General features: G+C 39.4%; 1 protein-coding gene across 1 annotated transcript in view; it reads left to right on the plus strand.

Annotated features, from left to right (window-relative positions):
* Nucleotides 1–21,724, plus strand: part of AKAP6 (A-kinase anchoring protein 6) — a 470,308-nt gene that overhangs the window by 69,957 nt on the left and 378,627 nt on the right. The window lies entirely within an intron of this gene.

Consider the following 21,724-nt stretch of genomic DNA (forward strand, 5'->3'; position numbering starts at 1 on the left):
TCTGGAATGATGTTCCTCTTACCTCTATCCCTTAGAATTCCTAGCTTCAAAGACAAGCTTAAATGACAACTTCTACATCAAGGTTTCCTTGGAGTCTATGAAATTGTTTTTTTTTTAAATGTATGTGTGTGTGCACACACACGCAGACACATATACATATATGCATATATACACATAAGCATACCTCAGCTTATTGCAGTTTGCTTTATTGCACTTCAAAGATATTATGAGGGGTTTTTGTTTTGTTTTATTTTTTACAAATTGAAGGTTTGTGGAAACCTTGCATTGGCTGCATTTTTCCAACAGCATGCACTCACATTTTATCTCTTCATCATTTTGGTAATTCCTGCAATATTTCAAACATCTTCATTATTATTCTACCTGTTGTGGTGATCTGTGATCAGTGACCTTTGGTCTTACTACTGTAGTTGTTTTAGGATGCCACAAACCGCGCCTGTATAAGGTGGTGAACTTAATGGATAAATGTTGTGTGTGTTCTGACTGTTCCAATGACCCGCCACTACCCTTTTCTTTCCCTCTCCTTGGGCCTCCCTATTCCCTGAGAGACAACAATATTGAAGACTATTCCATATACTTAATTGATAAAGCAGTGGTGAGTTTGAGAGGATTGACTCCCATTTTGAAAGAACTTCTATTTTGGGTAAAATGCTATCAAACAGCATTGCATGCTACAGAGAAATTTTCATGAAAAGTCAATTAATATAGCAGATTTCGTTATCTTTTTTTAAGAAATTGCCACAGTCACCCCAACCTTCAGCAGCCACCGCCCTGGTCAGTCAGCAGCCATCAACATTGAGGCAAGATCCTTCACTAGCAAAAAGATTAAGACTCGATGAAGGCTCATATGATGGTTATCATTTTTTAGCAATATTTTTAAATTAAGGTATGTACATTGCTTTTTTTAGACATAATACTATTGCATCCTTATAAACTACGGTACAATGTAAGCTTAACTTTTATATACACTAAGAACCCCAAAATTTGTGTGACTTGCTGTATTGCAGTATTAGCTTTATTGCAGTGGTCTGGAACCGAACCTGCAATTTCGTAACTGTGTACCTAATTAATTCACTTCTAAAGGGTATGTGTATGTATATATACATAATATACATCCAACGAGTACATATGCATACAAATAGGGACAGCTAAGTGGCACAGATTGGGCCTCAGACACTTACTAGTTGTGTGACTCTGATAGAATGTAAGTTTCTTGAGAGTGAGGAATCCTTCCCTTTTGTTTTTGAATCCACACTGCCTAGCACAGTGTCTGTCACTGCTTAATAAATGCTAGTTGACTGATTACTTACTCTTTCATGTTTGCTCATTCTGTCTTTAAAATGTCATAAAAGTCCTGAGATGTGTATCAGAAATTCCATATTTATAATTCCAGGGGTGCTATAGCCATCTGTCATCTCTTAAGTCTTATTTTGAAATTATTAATCTTCCTTAAATTTGATGTGTGACTAAGTATCCATAATTAGGGTATAATAACCAATTTTCCAGTCATGCAATATTGCTAGGTTTTTTTGTTCTTTTAATCTTCTTCCTCTTTCTTTTTTTTCCTTTCTCCTTCTCTCTGCTTCTTTTTTCTTCATTTTCTTCTCTTTTTTCTCCTCCTCTTTCTTCTTCTCCTCCTCCTTCTCCTCCCTCTTCTTCTTCAGAATTTACTAGGTTGAAGCAAAATTGAGAATAGAGGGGATATACTGTTTTTTTTTAAAACAGAAAGCATTTTAGTTGATAATATTTGTTAGAGAATTCATTTCTTTAGCCTTGTTTTAATAAGGGTTAAAAGTTTATTGGCAATAAGTATCTCACTACCTTGCAGCAGTAATTACTTTCATTTTAAGGCATGATACAGCGATACAGAAGGTAAGATGTCCAAGTAGGTCCTGACTTCCTGCCAGATGGTTTTATAGGGTGTAAAACATGGGCTGATGCTGGGTAGGCATATAAGTCATATACATAAGATTTAAACCCTGTCTTCTGACTTCAATGCTATTGCTTATTCCAGTGGTACCACATAGCCTCCTAAAATTACAGTGTGATTCTTAATCTATTTTCCTCTCATTTCTACCATTCTCCATCACTGCAGAAGCAAAAGGGTACTACAGAAGGCTGAGGAGTATTTTATGGCTTTTATCCTTTTCATAGGGTACCATCGCCCAAAAAAAATTCACCCTCTGGTAGAAATATTTTGGTGATAATGAAATTACTTTAAATCCTAAAATTCATAAACAGTTCTATGATCTTAGGGTCAGAATAGACCTCAGTAGTCTAATCCAATCCCCTAGGGGATGCATGAATCTCTTCTACCATATCCCTGATAAGTGATTTTGCATAGTCTTCTTGAACACATTCAGTTATGGGAAGCTCATTTTCTTTCCAGACATCTCTTGCGTTGGCTGAAATCTGCCTCACTGTATTTTCTTTTGGGCCCTAGTTTTGCCCTCTAGAGCTCCATAAAATAAGTACAGAATAAGTTTAATCTGTCTTTAACATGACAATCTTGTCTTGTTTTTTGACTCTTTCTCTTCTTCCTACCGCTGGTCCTATCTCTGCACTGTATGTCCTCATTTCCTTCAAACTTTCCTCCTCTATTATTGTTTCAAGTCTGCTATCATCTTAATTATCCTCTAATGCACTTGCTTCATTTTGTCAGTATCCCTCTTAAAATTCAATGCTCGGAACAGGACAAAATACATCCAATGTGCTTTGCCCAGTGCAGAGTAGGGTGGGCTTATCATCTGTGGATCACATATGTTTCTATATATGTTACATATCATTATGCTGATACAAAATAAAGATTAACTACTTGAAAAGATAATATCTTTTCTTTGCTGTCAACATTTTTACCTTATTTGACTATGGTCTTTTAATAATGATTTTACTTTACCAATTTTACTTTATCTTGTTAACCAATGGATTTTCTAGACTTTCAAGGATTTTTTATTAGCTAAAAATCATTACAAAAACTAAAATGGAAAAATTAGCAAACCCCAAATTGTAGCTTTTAATATGAATAAATTTTCACAATTGGAAAGGGACCTCAAGAAATCACCTAATTAAACCCTTTACCTACATGAAGATGTTGTTTAGTTGCTTCTGTTGTGCCTGACTCTTTGTGACTCCATTTGGGGTTTCCTTGGCAAAGGTGTTGGAGTGACTTGCCATTTTCTTCTCCAGTTCATTTTTACAGATGAGGAAACTGAGGCAAACAGGATTAAGTGACTTGATCAGGGTCACACAGCTAGTAAGTGTCTGAGGTCATATTTGAACTCAGATCTTCCTGACTTCAGGCCCAGCCCTCTATCCTCTGTATTGAGTTATCACTATCCCCATTTTTTGGTAAGGTGACTGAGGCCAAGAAAAGCTAAGTAAGTTGCCTAGGGTCACACAGCTATTTATTTTCAAAGGAAAATGAGAAATAGAGAACTAAAGTCTAGTTCTCCAGATCTCTAGTTCAGGATGTCTCTACTACACCACATTTTTTGCTTCTATTGACCCTCCTTTGTTGACCCGTTGACCTCCTGATACAACCTACTTCCAAGGTTCTATTCAAATACTAACCTTTGGTAGCCCAGGATATTTTATCTTGAGTTTATTGGATGGCTCTGTAAAGTAGTAAGCGCATCTCATTATTGTTCTCTTGAAAAAATACCTTTATACAACCTACTGAAGCAAATATTCCTTATTCTGGAATGATTCTATTATTATTGCTATTTAAGGTATGGCATTATCATTTTAGAGAGCTCATTTCTTCCAAGTGCTAAAGTCACACATTGAACAAAATAGAATAAAAACTCCACATTGAGTTTTATTAAATAAACATAAATGTTGAATTTTACATCACAAACAGTATGCTTGTCTCAAGTCAGTTTTTTCTTAAAGATGCTTATGAGAACAGTAGTGTAAATAATATTACTGTTGAAATGATCATATTGAAGGGCCTGGATATCCTGTATTAGTCATCAAATGAAAGAGGTTAATCTGGATATAGAAACTCATGAATGATGGTTGAGGTATGGCACTATTTTTTTCTTCTGAGGCAGTTGGGGTGAAGTGACTTGCCCAGGGTCACACAGTAAGTGTCAAGTGTCTGGTCTGAGACTGGATTTGAGCTCAGGTCCTCCTGACTCCAGGGCCAGTGCACTATCTACCGTGCCACCTGATGAATAATAAAGTTCAGGTGAATATTGATTATAATATGCATGGTGGTCTGGGGCCACTATTCATTGAATCCTTGAAGCTTCTCTACAGACTGGTCATATAACTGCATCTTTTAGAATGCTGATTGCATAATTTAATTTAATTCAACTTTAAATTTAATTTAATTTTTAAGTTTGATGGAGCCAGTTCTGTTTTCCTCTCAAATGTATAGGTGAAATCATTTTAGTGATTAAATACATGTATAGATGATGAGTGTTTGGTCATAGGATCATAGAGACAGATTTGGAAGGGACCTTAGAAGCCATTGTTCACATCTTCATTTTATGGGATGGGGAAATTGTACCAGCAGTGATTAAGTCACTTGTCCAGAGACATATAAGGAGTAAGTCTGAAGTAGGATTTCAATTCAGCTCCTCCTGACTCTAAGTGAAGGTTTTAATCTGCTATACCATCTACATGCTGCTGTATAAGAGTATTGTGGTGTGTATCAATACATTAAATAAGTAATAAATACTCTATGAGAGTATATACGTGTACATTAATACATTAAACAAGTAATAATAATAAAAATAACTCACATTTATGTAACACTTTAATGTTTGTGAAGAGCCGTACAAATATCTCATTTTATCCTCATGGCAACTGTGGGAGATAGGTGCTATTATTATCCCCATTTTAAAGATAAGGAAACTGAGGCAGATAAAGGTTAACTTGATTTTCCCAGTTGTTCAAGTTGGATTTGAACTCATATCTTCCTGACTCCAAGTCAAGCACTCTATCCACTGTGTCCTCAAGGTGCCTATAAAGTCCCTATAATAGTCAAGGCAACTGTATATGTTATATGTATACTGTCTATTTAACAGTAATAATTATATGCTTATAAAATATGATTACAAGGTAATGTTTGTTTTTTAACACATATTCTAGAGTTCATTCAGCAAAATGAGTGTTGTCCTCTTCAAAGTGGTCACTTTGGGAAGCTATATACATGTTCCAAAGGTTCTACCATTGCTCAAAACATTTTTGAAAATATATATTATTTTGTAACTTCTTTTAGACCTTGAGATTCCTTCTCTGGAATAGACATGATTGAGGTAAATTATCATTTTTTTGAGGGTCAATTTAATTTTGTAGCAAAGTCTGGTAAATAAGAGTAGGTAAACTAGCTATAGGGCAGCTAGGTGGCACAGTGGATAGAGTGCTGAGCCAGAATCAGGAAGACTCATTTTCCTGAGTTCAAATCTGGTCTCATATACCTACTAGATGTGTAATCCTGGGCAAGTCACTTAACCCTGTTTGCCTCAGTTTCCTCATCTACGAAATGAGCTGGAGAAGGACATGGCAAGCCCACTCCAGTATCTTTGCCAAGAAAACCCCAAATGGGGTCGAGGAGAGTTGGAGATGATTGAAAAATGACTAAAGAACAACAAAAAAGCTATATAGGTGTGACTGCAATATGGAGATGTCAGTATCTAGTATTGAAGCTCATTTCTTAGGTGATATATGCTTACTTTAAAGGTAAAATATTTCTACTTGTTGGATTCTGTTGCAAAGCATCTTGAAATTCAGAATAAGGAATGGAATTTGGACTTTGTCCTACAGGCACTGAGGAGCCACTCAAAGTTTTTCAAGTATAACTGAGAGTAAGCTGATGAAAGGGGTATTTTGGGAAGATTAATCTGCCTGTGGTGTGCAGGACAGATTAGAGTAGGGGAGACAGGGACACTTTACAATTCTGTCATGCTCTGCCCTTGGGTTGGGTGGAGGCTCTGGTCTGGCAAGGACCATGACTGAGCGGTACCAGTCATGCTGATTAAATCCTTTCTTTGCTTGAAGAATGGGGAAAAGGGTAGCAGAGCAACCCAGGTAAAGGTCAGGACCTTGGGGTGTCAAGCCAATATCAGGATATAAATATACATGTCAACAGGTAGAGAAGGGCCAGAAGAGAATGAAAACGGAAAGCCAGGTCAAAGTTAGAAAGATACAAAAAGGTTTGAGAGGGCCTAGAGGCAGTCAATGAGCATTTATTAAGCAACTGTTATGTGCCAGGGACTGTGCTAATCACTGGGGATACAAAAAAGGCGAAAGGCAGACCCTGCCCTCAAAGAGCTCACAGTATGATGGGGGAGAAAACATGAAAGCCATTATTTACAAACAAGCTATTTACAAGATAAATGGGATCTAATTGTACATGTAGAGCCTATATCAGATTGCGTGCCATCTTGGGGAGGGAGGTGAAGAAGGAAGGGGAGAAAATTTAAAACTCAAAAGCTTATGGAAGTGATTGCTGAAAACTAAAAATAAATAAATTACTTTAAAAATAAATGGGACCTAATTAACCAAAAGAAGACACTAGACTTGAGAGGTATTGGAAAAATCTTCCTTTAGAAGGTAGAATTTTTGCTGGAATTTTAAGGAAATGAGGAGGGAGAGTCTTCCAAGCATGGGAGACAGCCAGAGAAAATGGAGGGAGTATTAGGGATCAGCAAGGAAGCCAATGTCACTGGTTAGAGTATGTCACCACATACTCTAACTCATACACATGGGGAGTGGGTGTGGGGTAAAAGGTGTAAAAAGACTAGAAAGGTAGAATGGGGTTAGGTTATAAAGGGCTTCTGAACATTAAACACAAGATTTTGTATTTTTTCCTGGAAGCAATAGGGAGCCACTAGAGTTTATTGAGTGGGGGGCATTGAAGGTGGTGGTGACATGGTTGAACCTGCACTTTAGGAAAATCAATTTTGGGGCTCAATGGAGGATGAGCTGCAGTGACAGGCAGACCCGCCAGTAGGCTGTTGTAATCGCTTGATGAAGCATGAGAAGAGGAACTCAAGATTCACTCAGGCTTCAGGATGCAAGGGTTCCCTACCAGTTAACAGATGAGCAAAGAATTAAACAAAGAAAATATTTTCACTTTGCTACCCTCAAGGATTCCTTGCCTGCACCTGGGTTAAATATGCTAGGAACTGGAGCCTATTTTGCTTGAACTTTTATTTCTCCTCCTTAGTGAATGAATGGTTCTGGTACAAATACTGGAGACTGATTCTTACTAATGTGGCTTGCTGGTTGGGGTCCTAGTAATAGATTTAAATGTCCTCAAGATATACTCTTGCTCCTGGATCCAGTTAGTACTGAAAGATTAAGTTCACAAAGTACTAAAAAAACTGATGAAAACCCCCCACAAAAAACAACCAGAGGGCACTTTCCAGTATTAACAGTAGGCCCTTCCACTTAAGCTGTCTTCCATTCACTTCCCTCCTTGGTTTTCTTGACATATAACATTCTGTCGCCTACTTCCATGCCTTTGCCCAGGTTGTCTGCCATGATTGAGGCACTTTCTCTTTGCCTTTGCCTTTGAGAATACCTGGCTTCCTTTAAGATCTCAGCTCAAATGCCACCATATGGTAGATGGTTTACCGTCCTTTAGTCCTTTCTCTTCTCAAGTTACCTTCCATCTACTGTGAAACTATTTTTCGTGTGCGTGCACATGTGTGTGTGTGTGTGTGTATGTGTATATGTGTATATACAAATGCATGCATACACACACACATAGAGTTATCCCTTCTACATCACGGGGGTTAGGGGGCGTGGTACCCCAGCAATCTGGAAAATCTGTGTAAAATTTTTGGCCTTCCCTTCATACCAGAGAAGAAGTCTGAATTATTATGCTATTGAAAAGTAAAGTGTGTTGATATTTTACTATGCTATACATATATTTTATGCATTTCTGAGTTTCTAAACTTTTTCTGTGTCATCTGCTGGCCTTCACGTGTCATCTGCTGCTTTCACAAAAATTCCCGTTTAATTTCTTATGCTGACCTGCGATATATCATAACCACAAGTGGCAATTCTCAATGTGGAAGGAATAACTGTGTGTGTGTGTGTGTGTGTGTGTGTGCGCGTGTGTGTGCATGTGTATACTGTTTGTGTTTGTGTGTGTGTGTGTGTGTGTGTATATGTAACCATTATTAGTCTCTGCTACTACTGTCCTGCTCAATATTAAGTCACCAATGGACCAGATTTAAAGGTAGCTAGGTGTCTCAGCAGAGGGCCTGGAATGGGAAAACTGAGTTCAAATCATGCCCCAAACACTTACTAGCTGTGTGGCCCTGGGCAAGTTTCTTAAATATCTATATGTATATAGATAGATCAATATCTATACCTAACTACATAGATTGATATGTGTATATAAATCTCTCTCTATGTGTATATATGTATATACATATGTGTATGTGTATATATAATCCCCCCATTAGAATGTATGTGTGTGTACATATATATGTATGTGTGTGTACGTATGTATATATACACATATATACATATATATATGTATGTGTATATATAAAGTCTCCCCCATTAGAATGTTAACTCCTTGAGGGCAGGGACCGGTTTTTGCATTTCCTTTCTATCCACAGTGAGGATCTGATGAGCATAAATAGCAATTTTTTCTCTTTTGACCAGAAACCTTGAGGGTTTTCCCCTCCCAGACTGATTTTTTTTTTGACTAGGTAAAAGAGACCATTCTTTTCCTCTTTTCTTACCTAGTCTTAATCAAGGAATGGGCATTGCCTAAGTCAAATGGAGGTCTGTTAAAGACCTTAGCTTGAAAAGGCCAAGTTCCCCAACTACATCCTGGGCCATCTCCAGTAGTCCTGATCCACATCTGGCCACTGGACCCAGATGGCTCTGATGGAGTAAGTGAGGCTGGTGACTTTGCACAGTCCTTCCTCACTTAAATCCAATTCACTTGCAAGTCATGGCATCTCCTTCCTGATGTCATGTTCTTTTTCAAGAATGAAGAACAAACAACAATTATCCCAGTGTTTGGCACATAATACGAGCTTAATAAAAATCTTTATCTGTTCTTTGATTGAATTTGAACAAAATTATAGGCCTCTGCAGACTCAGTTTAATGCACAGACAACCTGTTACAGGACCCAAGAGTTTGGGCCATACTATGGTGGTACTGAGGGCCTGATAGTCACTGCAAATTCTCAGTTACCTGTCCTTTTTTATTTCCAGGAACTGCACAGGGGAGCAGGATCACCCCTCTGGGAGATGGGGAGATGAGTGAATTCCTTTTACACGTTTTTCTCCAGGAATTCCAGGAGTTCTTACTTCTGAGGCCTGTTTAGGGAATAGATGTGATTCAAAGAATGAGGACCCCTAGGACCAAATAAAATGCATAGTTCTTGAGACATGGGTAAAGGAGGAGAAAGGGCCCAGAACATGGCTTGGCACTGCCAGTACTAGGTGAGTGCTGTGGTCTCTGATGCCTGAGAGGCAGTTAGTCATATGGCCCCTTACTCACACCCCTTCAGTTCTATTGGTTGTAGGCACAGAAACTGGTTGCTCTTATGTCTCGAGCATTGCCTCAGTTTTGCCAAGTCAACCTTCCCATCCCCAGGACCACTGGAAATGTAACGGATGGTAAACCCCAGTGGTACTCATTCTGACCTATAGAGGTTTGGTTTCTTGAGTTTAGGGGTTCTGTCTTGCAAAGACTAACCATTGTTAATCTCTACTACTGGCCTGTTCCAAATTATAATGGCACCACTGGACCAGATTTAGAAGTAGCTAGGTGGAACAATGGAGGGCTTGGAATCAAAAAAACCTGAGTTCAAATCATACCTCAAACACTTATTAGCTGTGTGGCCCTGGGCAAGTCACTTAACCTTCTGTCTGCCTCAGTTTCCTGAACTGTAAAATGGAGATGATAATAGCAACTATTTCTCATTTTGTTGTGAGAATAGAATAAGATAATGTTTGTAAAGGCTCTCCAAATTTTAAATGAGTTGGAGAAGTGCCTCCTCCCCCAAACCTGGCTCAACTTAGGCATAGAGTTCCAGGTCAGAATTTAGGGAGGAGACAGGAGCAGGTAGGCTTGCTTTATGTGTAGGTGAGAGATGCATAGATAATTTGCTTCCATCATAAACCCTTTTGCTGTGCTCAATTATTTTTAGTTGTATCCTACTCTCTGTGACTCCATTTGGGGTTTTCTTGGCAAAGATACAGGAGTAGTTTGCCATTTCCTTCTTCGGCTCATTTTACAGATGAGGAAACTGAGGCACAAAAGGTAAAGTGATTTGCCCGGGGTCTTTTACTGTAAAATGCTACTATTTTCTTTCACCCTTGGATGGGCCAGGAATGTTACTGGGTCACACCTAGTCAAACAGAAACTTTGTCACAACCTCTTTTTCAAATGCCACATCTATTCTGCTAGTGTCAGTAGGGACCAGACTTCCCCAAGATTTGTCCAATTCTAGGCAATAGCTCACCCTCGACTGGATCTGCTAGAACCTCTCTAAATGGATACATCAACACTAATACTACCTGTGTGACCTTGGGCAAGTCACTTGCCTCATCGTGTCTTAGTTTCCTCATCTGTAAAACGAAGGGGTGATACTTCATGGCTCTAGATTTATGAGCCTACTTCTATTGGAGGTCCTGGGATGACACCCAGAAACTGCTCGTGCACTCTACAAAGAAGTTACTTTCTATCTACAGTGGGTTGGGGGAAGTGGTGGTGTTGACATGAAGTAACCCAGTGAAATCCTCCTGTTGCTCCTGAAGGAAGCCCTTGAAGTGTATTAGTTGGGGTGGGCACCTGTTGGGATGTGGTCCAGGGGGTGACATGCCCTGCCAGGAATAATATTAAAAAAAGGCTCAGTGGAGGCTCCAGCATAGTGGCGTTGTAGATGGATAACTGGCCTTGACTGGAGAACTGGGCTCAAGTCCCATCTGATACATACTGGCTGTGTGACCCCAGACAAATCACTTAAGCTCTCCAGTAACTCTCTGTGATAATAACCTCAGAGCAGTCACTCATTCGCATTGAAAGAGGGAGTTTTCTCAACATGAGTAAACTATATCAATGAAATCATATGTCCAATTCAAAATAAACAAAACAAAACTTTTAAGGCTACTGGGCACACTCAGACCATAATCCCTAGGCCAGAGGTCAAGGGATAGCTTTGTTTGGAGAGTGAATCCGTGAAGATCCAAAGTCCATCTGAATATCTTCTCAGGAGTACTCACAGGGTTGCCAGCTCCCCCCACAAAAGGATCCTGATGGACTCACAACCAGGCGTTTTATTCCTGCAAAGCAGTTTCCCTGCCCCCTCAAAACAACACATTCTCAATTATGTGGCATAGGCCAAGTCCTGGGTTAGTACAGTAATTTGGATCCCAGACCCCAACTTACCCTAGCTGCCTTTATGGACCAGGGTGTGGAAACCTTCAGCTCTTGGCCCAGTGCCTGGCCCATAGTAAGTGCTTAATTAACACTTGTTGACTGACTAACTGGAATGCAAGATGGAATTTGGTCCAGCGAATACCAGTGGAGAGCAGGGTCCATTGTGCTAATTGAACCTTCTCCTGCTGTAATAGCAGGGAAAAAGGGAAGTAAAGAATGCCCAAGAGAGGCAGACATGAGGAAACCAGAGCATAGGTCAGGAGCTAAGCAGACACATGGAATGACAGGATTAGAGATAAGAGGCTGGATACACTGGAATAATAAGATTAGAGATAAGAGATTAGAGACAGAGTCAACTGTCAGTCAACACTCCCTACCCTGGAGGAGCTTACAGTCTAATGAGGGAATGTTGTTGTTGAGTCCTTTCAGTTGTGTTCAACTCTTCATGACCCCTTGTGGAGTCCTTTTGGCAAAGATACTGGAGTAGTTTCTCATTTCTTTCTCACAGATGAGGAAACTGAGGCAAGCAGGGTTTAGTGACTTGCCCAGAGTCACACAGCTAGTAAACGTCTGAGGCTAGATTCAAATTCATAAAGGTCAGTCTTCCTGACTCCAAGCCCAGTGCTCTATCCACTCTACCACCTAGGTGTCCCTAAAAGGGGAAAGCAACACATAAAAAAAGAAAGCTGAAAAGCAGAGGAGAGTGAGTGGGGAAAGGGAGAGAAGGTACATATAGTAGAGGACACAGAGGAGGGGCTAGTGGGAGGCTAAGTCTGGGTTTCACATTGCCAGGCAAAGAACAAAGGATCAACCTAAGCAGATAGAGACAGAGTGAGTGTAGGTGTGTGTTGTAGTTGAGAGCCATGTGGAGACATGAGTTCTAACCTTGGCCCATTGGTAACCCCACCTTACCATATTGTCTTGTCCAAACTCCCTTTAACTACAAAGCTCCCAGGCCAGTCTGTGCTTTCAGAAGCCTATACGGAATTCAGAAGGCTATGGACAGACATTCCTCAGGGTGCATTTTATAGGAATTTGCCTATGAGATGATAGGATTCTAAATCGAGGGTATATTAGTCAGTGTTTAACAACCGGCTCACCAAAAGAATAGTATGCAGGACACGCTTAAGTTTGTTAGGTGGTGCATTGGATAGAGCCTTATTATTTATCCCTCGCAACAATAAAAATAGCAAATAGGTGCTATTTTTATTCACACTTTACAGATGAGGAAACTGAGACAAACAGAGATTAAGTAACTTGCCCATGGTCACACAGCCAGTAAGTGTCTGAAGCTGAATTTGAACTCATCTTCCTGACTGCAGGTCTGGAATTCCATCCACTGCACCACCTAGTGCCTCCACAAGGGTTAGAACCAGGATTTGAACCCAGCTTTCTACTAACTCCAAATCCACTGCTTTTTTCCACTATCCCACATTTCCCCTACAAGGCAGAGAACCAAGCCCAAGTGAGGCCTATTGTCCAGCCTATGCAACATATCCTTTTGAGTCTCTTTCATAGATAATCTTCTTAATGGTGTTATTAAACTTGAGGAAGTGAAATTGATTACAAGCTCCATGCTCAGTATGTTCTTGTAGGAGAGGAGGGAGCCCAGTTGCATCCACTTTGGTGGAGGGCACAGTCAGAAGTTTCAGCGTGGCCTGTTTATTGACTACACAGTCAGAATTCTCAGATCTGCTTGTATTCAAAGGTAAATAAATGTGTACTGATACACAACTGGGTTTTGCATGATTTTTATAGCCTTGATTTCAGGAGTTTTCTCTTAGCTGACCTGCCCTTCCCTCCTTGGCGTGGGTTTCTATGAGATGTGTGTCATTTGACCCTGCTTTCTATCCCAGCTGAAGATTCCTCTCCAGGAAATAGTTTGCATTCCATAAGCCCCAGCACCCACCCCAGCGGAGCAGCTGACCTCCCACGATTGGGAAAGTAAAACTTACCCTGCATATATTAAACATGGTGACTGAGGGAAGTTTTGGGGGTGAGATCACTTGGTTGCAAAATCTTTGTGGTTTAGAGTATTGAAGGGGAATTTGACCTCAGTAACTAGCAGAATTCAGGATTACTCTACAGAGGCATTCTTTTTAATTTCATTCCCCCCATGAAGTTTATTCTCTTGATCTCCTAAACTCTGTCTTATTATGTATTCATCCTTGCCCCCCCTCCCCCTTAGAACTAATGTCCCTTTGCGTACAAATTTAAGAGCCTTGTATTGGGATTAGAGGCAAAGGACCTGGATTCAAATTCTGACTGTTGCTTGATACGTGTCTGACCTTGGGCAGATCTCTAAAGGTCAAGGTCTTCCACTGCATCTGGGGCCATCTCCAGTCATCCTATGATCTATATCTTGTCACTGGACCTGATGGAGTGCTCAGGCCCCAGACCTAAGGTCATGTCTCTGGAAGCCTCCCAATTTCTCAGTAGGCCCCAGTCCCATGAGAAAATTTTCACTTGTTGTAGAATACATTTTCTTATCAGAACAGACAGAGGGGTACTTGGCCCAAGGATTTTTGTCCCTGGCTGGCCCAAGGACTTTTCCTCCCACCAGATCCCCAAAGTCTGTGCCTCTGACAACAACTTCAATGTCTGGTATACTCCCTACACTTTCCCATCCATAGTTCCCAAAGACACCTGGACCCTAGATTACCTAATTAATATCCCTGATATTCCTTCACACCTTTTCCATCCTCAGTCTCCAGCAGATTATCATAAGGACCCTTGTCCACTTTTCCTAAAGTGTTACAATAAACTCTTTGCCACTTGATTAAGAGAAGGCTTGATGTGTGAATTCATTCCAGGCAACTCTGCCTTGGCATTCTCAGGATCCTAGTACCCCAAAACCTCATCAGATCCAGAGGAGAAAGTGAGGCTGGTGACTTTGCACTGCCCTCCCTCACTTAGATCCAATTTACTTGCATGTCATGGTCCTCTTTGAGAATGACAGACCACCACCAACAACAAATCTTTGGGCTACATCTTCCTTATCTGTAAAGTGAGGGGACTGTACTAGATGCCCTCTAAGGTTCCTCTAAATCTAAATTATTCTGCTCCTGTAATCATATAATTAATTAGGTCTGATTCCAAGTGCTAGTTCTAACTGATGGGTCCTTGGTCTGGGTGACCTCAGACAAGTCACTAAGCTTCTTTATTTTTCAATTTCCTCATCTGGAAAATGGTGAGAATTGGGGAGATTGAGTTAGACTAGATAATCCATAGGCCCTTTCTGCCTCTTATGTCCTCTTATGATTTAACCCTTTCTTGTGCTATAACCCTAGATTTAAGTCTATTTTCATTAAGACACTTATTGTTGGTACAGAGGATGGTGACTGGTTGCGGGGTGCCTGGCTGAGAGATGGAGTTGGCAGAGGAACTTCAGAGAAGAGAGAACCTCTTCTTGTTTCCTGTTCTTGGGTGGAGGTGGGAGATAAGAGAGATGGACAGAGAAGTCAGGGGTGGGGGATGGGAGGGGTGAGAGAGAGAGAGAGACAGAGAGAGACAGAGAGAGAGAGAGAGAGAGAGAGAACGAGAACACGAGAATGTATTTTGGAAGGGGGAAAGTCACCCTTCCCCAGAAAATGGCTGCTCTGAAGAGCAGGAAGCTATAAAGTCTCTCTTCTCCCAAACTCCTTCACCAGCTCCACCCCCTCAGGCAGGCATCCAGTTTCTAGTCATCATCTCCTCATCTACTAAGACAACAAAGAGAGTCTTATGAAAATAGGTTTGAAGCACTGGTTACTCATGAAATTGAGAAAAGGAGGTATTTATCACAGACTAAAATGTTGTCAGGGCTAACTAACCCTATAAGAAATAGGGCTTGGAGCCTATCAGAGGTGTGTGTGTCGTCTTCCTTTGGGATTCTCCTTTTTCTGGTTATCCAGCCCCTATTCCATGTTATATTTGGAATATATTTTTTTAAGTACTGTCCTTACAGCACAGATTTCTATGACCATTAATTCATAGAATAAACAAGCAGGTAGCATCTCAAATTCAATTTGGATTAAAAACAAAACAAAACTCTGACCACTACTGTGAAAAGAAGAGTAAAAAAAATGTTGTTTGAGAGGACTGATGTAATGAAGACTATTTCAGTGGATCTATATTCCTCCATTTTGGGGCAACTGGGGCATTAATAATGCATGGCCATTGAGCTTGACTCTCAGATATATTATCAGGATCAATTTTTAACTCCCAGAGGGGTCTCTGAAAAAGGGCAGCAGAAGGTAGATCATAAGCCTCCCTATTGGAATCCGGTACTTTTGGTCAGTGGCTTGTTTGAATGCTCTCTGTTCGGTGTTTACATGTGGCGATCTAATATTGGGGAGCTGGTCAGGCATTTAGCAAGTGAAATAGCAGTGAGATAGATCTGAATAATTGGGAGGAGTATGATAATTGCCACTGCCTCATCCCTGTTGCTTAGATAGTGCTAAAAGCATAATTTGTGTTTTCCCTTCTCCAAGGTCCATACTGTTTCATTGAATGGGCAAGATTCTGTTTGCGAGAATTTCCAGAATAAAAGAGAGTTTATCTCTCTATAGAGCAAAACCAACCTTTATATGCAGATTATTTATATTGGTAAACTGCATACACCGTTTGCTATGTCCAAACTGAAGCCAGAAGGCCAAGTCACTGAGTTAGCCTACATATCTAGGACAGGCTCTGCAGACGTTGCAGACTGAGCCATGGTTGAATAGGTGGAAGAGATCTGGATCACATTTGGGAAACTGTGCCCTGCCCTGTACCAAACAAAACAGTACAAAACAAAAATATTTTTTTTTTTTTGAGGCAATTAGGGTTAAGTGACTTGCCTAGGATCACCACACAGCTAGTGAGTGTCTGAAGCTAGATTTGAACTCAGGTACTCCTGAGTCCATGGCTGGTGCTCTATCCCACCACCTACATGCTCCCCAAATACATCGTTTTTAGCACCAACTTTCTCCCAGTTAGGCTGTATTTGTAAATCTCTGAACACCATAATCTCTAACGAATAAATGTTGATAATAACCCAATTGTCAATATAAAGACTTGTGATGGTAGAAGTAGGCTGCAATCTCTTCCTAATAATGACCTATGTGCAAGCAGCAGCATTCATATCATTCAGGAAATATATGATTGGAAAAGGAGATAGGTAGTAGCATGCAAGCAAGAAGCAAGCATGAACAGCCTGATTGTTGCACTAGTAGCCATGAAATAATAAAACAAGACATTAAATTAATCAGTTGTTGATTTTGTGGTGTGAAATTATTTATATGATTGTTTTCTTTCCCATCACAAATAGCTGAGAGCAAGATCTGAAGGAATGGGAGTTGTGATTTTACTAACTTGGAAAAAAGGAAATATTTAAAAATTCAGAAACAGATTAAGAAGTCTCACATTTTCCATAAGAAGTGACTAGAATCTATGGTGTTATTTTATTTATGTTAGATTCTTGCTGACAGGGCCTGGCTAGGGAGCTCATGAATTGTTAGTTGAAAGGATGCTGAAGTGGGACTCACTAAACTTGGAAATCTTGAACAAATTAGTTTTAGTTTTCTTATTCTTAAAAATGAAATGGCAGTCCTCATGAAGTTGTGAGAATCAAATGAGATGAAAGTCATGAAAACATTCTGAAAACTATAAAATACTACGCAAATATAACCTTTGACAAATTCTACGCTTCATAGAAATCTACCAGTCTAGCATCATCCATGCATTCAAGTGATTGTGCTTAGCTCTCTCTACAAAAGGAAAAGTAGAGAGACAAAGGCAGTATCTTATTATTCTAACACTGGCACCTTTTAGTAATCTTTATGTAGAACTGTATGGGAACTTAAAGGCCATTTGGTCCAACCCCCTCATTTTGTTGCTGAGGAAATGGACCCCAGAAATTAAGGGAGTTTTCCATTATCATACAAAGGTTCTTTTCTCATATGCAAATGTTACCTCTTTTGAATTATACTACTTACCTTTCTAACTTGAACTCTCATTCCTTTTGTGTGCTGACTTCTGACCCTGAATTTGGTTTCATTAAATTTTAGTTAGCTTCTCATTTCTTGGTTTAGACTTCCTTCTGAGATTTTTTTTCTCATTCTTTTCACTTTTACTGGGGACCCTGGTTCAAGTTCTTGTCTTTAACCCCAAGACTTGGACACTAATATTGGTTCTTGACTTCTGCCTGCTATCAGGTTCCATTTTCCTTTCTTACTGCTTAACCTGGATCCCTGAAAAACCTGCCTGTATGTTATGTCAGAAATGAGCTTATATTATAAACAATATGACACCTCAAAGGCATGTTGTAATCCTTTAATTAAACACACATCAGCAGCATACAAGATGCTTGGAGTATTCCCATAGCTCTGTGGAGGAAGAAGGCGGAAGAGCTTGTGCCAAGCTCTTAGGCTATGTTTCAAAATATTTAAAGCAGTCAAAGAGTGTATCAAATAAAGAGACTGAGCTTGCTCAAGGTCACACTATGAATCAGCAGCAAAGTTACAAATAGAATCATTGGCCTCCTTAACTTACTCTCAATCCAAAGTCTAGCCCAATATAATAAGCAAGCTGTCATTTATTTTAAAATCCAATTTAAAAAATTTAAGATATAAAAATTGTCATTCTAATAGCTTGCTAATATGAACATGTGTGTGTGTACAAAACATATATTAACATTTAAAGTTTGTGAAGTGTTTTGCGTATTTTATGTTATTTGATTACCAAGAAAACCCTGTGTGGTAGGTGCTGTTATCTCTGTTTTACAAATGAGGAAATGAGGATGAGAAAGGGTAAGTGACTCACCCAGCATCACAGAGCTCATTAGTATTTGAGATAGAATTTGAACTCAAGTCTTCCTGACTCTCAAATGCAGCCTACTTATTTATTATACTAGCTGTCTCAGCTTGGTGATGGGGGTGCGACAAAATATCCAGAGAGTTTCTGACACAATTCTCAATGTTGTGAAATAGATCTAAATTTTCTAGGTAAATATCTCAATGGATAAATATTTCTGTGTTTATCCTCAAACCTCCATTTTCATTGTTTACTTCGTCATTGGAGGCTTTTATTAAAAGCCTATTTGTATGTGGTATATACTGAGCCCTCCTTGTACAAAGCAAAAAGAGGGGGCTGTGTAATGGCTGGGCTTGTCTTAATACAGATAACGCTGGTATGGACAGGAAGGGCTTACAGTCAATTGAGCAAACAACAAATACAGTATACGAATTAAACAGCATCCATGCTATATATGTCCACACTATATAAAGACTACGAGCTTTAATAGTTGTTAAAGTTTAAAATTGCATTGAGACTTTTGGTATACCTTAAATAAGCAAAGATATAAATGCATTTTGTAGGGATGAGGAATAAACACGTAATCTCAAGAGTGACTTATATTTAAGAAAATACAAGGTGTCCTAAAAGTATTAGTACAGTTTTTATTTTTAGTAATAATAATAATAATTAGTGTTTATGTAGTTCATTAAGGTTTTTAAGCATTTTACACTATTATCCTGTTTTATCCTTACAACAACCCTGGGAAAGTAGGTTGTATTATTAGTTCCATTTTGGAGATGAGGGGATTTAGGCTTAGGGAGGTTAAGTAATTTGCCTGGGTAAGACAGGATCTGAGACTGGATTTGAATTCAGATCTTCCTGACTCTTAAGTGCTCTGTCCATGGTACTACCTAGCTGCTTAGCTTAAAACTTTAGGATACTTTCTACTTGAGTTTCTCAGTGAGGTGGAGAGGGTGCTGATATTGGATTTACAGGACCTGAGCTTGCCACCTGGCTCAGCTACTTAGTAATTTTGAGAATGGATAAGTCTCTTAATTTCTTGTGCTTCAGGGTCCTTCATCTGCAAAATGAGGGTGGAGTACTAAATGACTCCTAAATCCGTGTTTCCATGATACTATCACCTTCACTTCAGGTGGCTCTAAGAAGCTGCAGCATTTATGGTGACCATACCCTGGTAAAACCATCTTGGCAGATGGGCTAAACCAGGTTGAGGGTAACCTACAGGCCTCAAACCCTTTAATGAGTTAGGGCGCTGTTTACCCCAAGCATGTGAAGACTTCTCCTGGCAGAATGGGCAGACAAGAATCATTTGTTACAGCAGTCATGATGGCGGCCAAAGTAGGCACTATGGGGCACTTAGAACTTGGTCAGACATTGAAAAGACCAAGGTCACCCACTGAATCCTGGGCTATCACCCATCCTCTTGACTTTTGTTCTGCCACTGGACTTCAATGACTCTGGAAGAGAGAGTGAGGCTGACAACTTTGCACAACTCTGCCTCACTTCAATCCAATTCATACTCAAGTCAAGACATCCTCCATCACAACTTGATGTCATTGGTCCTCATCAAAAACGAAGGATGAACAACCACCTTCATTGGTAGAGAAATAGTATGGAGAATAATAATTATGGTAATAATAATAACAACTCACATTTATTCAGTGCTTTAAAGTTTGCAAAGCAGATACTTACACTATCTCTAGAATTAGGAACAACTTTGTTTTAAATCCTACCTCTGATGCTTACTGTCCATGTGACCATGGAAAAGTCACAACCTCTCAGAACCTCAGTTTCCTCATCTATGGAATGAAGGATAAGATACCTTTAGAACCTACCTCACAGGATTGTTTAGAGACTTAACTGAGATCACATATACAGATAGCATTGAAAACTTTGAAGTGCTAGGTAGTTATTGTTATTAGACCACAAAGTGAAGCTTTTTATGTTCTATTTGCCATGCTAAAGAAGAAAGTACTTTCCATCCTGAGGAATGATGGAATTTACCTTTCACTATTTTGATCACCAGCTTCATTTTCTCTGTTCTTTTCAATATATTGTGATGGCACCCATTTTACAAAGGCTAGAATGATCTTTGTGGAATGAAAGTGTCTTTGTGCATGCCTTTTATGAATAGAGGATTCTTTCTGTAACTGTGGAGAGCAGGGATGCAGAAGTAGGTGTTAGTCATATTTTTCTTTGGACTTTTTGCCTCTTCTCCATCTAGGTTGAACTTGTAGAGTAAAAAAGAGAAAAAAAAAAGAGAGAACTCCTAAAACTTTTAAATGAGCCTTGGGTCATTCTGACTTATGAGACCAATGCTAAATTCCCTTATGGGGCACTTAGCATAATGCAGAAAAGACTCATTCTATTCCAAAGCCACATATGGTACTTTTAACCCTGACCATCCATCTTGCATAAAAATTCCTGCCACATCCGTAAGAGAGACCAAGCAAAACTGAATTAGCCCAGCCTGTCACTGTGCCACTCGAAGTTTGTATCCTACTGACAGAAGGTCTCTAATGTCATCTTTGTATATGAAGGAAGATTCTGTTACTTATGATGTAAAAGGATGATTTGTGGTAATCACATTTAGCTTTGTAACAATTTTTAGTGACCTTAATTTTAAAGCTTGCCTAATTTTTGTAAATGGGTTGTTATTTCTGTGTTTATAGTATGCTATTTAGAATGATTGTCAAAAATGGATTTAAAAAAGGTATGAAAATATTGAAAGGTGAATAGTTTTAACATCGAAATAAAACAAAACCACATTTCTTTGAACTGGGTAAGTTATAGTATATCTAGTCCTGGATATATCGACATAGATATTAATATATACCAGGACAAACTGGGGTCACTATTCCTGTGGCATCTCTCTAAACTAATGAAAGAGAAATCATTTTACACAAAAATGCTAACACTTTTCCTTACAGTATTCTGATAGTAGGAAAATATTTTTGAGAGCCTTATAGCCCTATTGACACTTTGTAGCCTATCTTAACTTTACCACCTCAGCCTCTCTGTGTCCCAACCCAAACTAATTATGTTTCTCCAAAATTTATCCCACTTTTTGATTTCCTTATTTTTGTTAACACAATACCAGAAATGCAATCACTTGTGCTAGAACCCTTGGAATCTTTGCTTCTTCTTTCTCTTCTCATTTTCCAGATCCAATTAGTTGTTAAGCTTTGCTGATTTGACCTTTTAAAATCTTTCCAATGAAAACCTTCTTTTCTATTCTCCCTGCCATCACCCTAGAACAAGAATTTACCACCATCAGCCTAAACCACTTGAGCAGTTTTTGGTTTGGTTTGCTTTTTTTTTTTTTTTACTGATCTCTTCATTTCTAGTCTATTTCCTTTCAGATTACAGAATCTTGGAATTAGAAGAAACAGATACCTGAACAGGAATCCCTTCAGATCTTCTTAATTTACTCCTCTTCATATGCTCTAAGAATTGTTTGTTGTTGTTGTTGTTTTTTGGTTGGCAATTGGGGTTAAGTGACTTGCCCAAGGCCACACAGCTAGTAAGTGTCATGTGTCTGAGACTGAGACTCACGTCCTCCTG

This window comes from Vombatus ursinus, unplaced genomic scaffold (genome assembly GCF_900497805.2).
Source record: "Vombatus ursinus unplaced genomic scaffold, bare-nosed wombat genome assembly UNPS02014794.1, whole genome shotgun sequence".
Lineage (NCBI taxonomy): Eukaryota > Metazoa > Chordata > Mammalia > Diprotodontia > Vombatidae > Vombatus > Vombatus ursinus.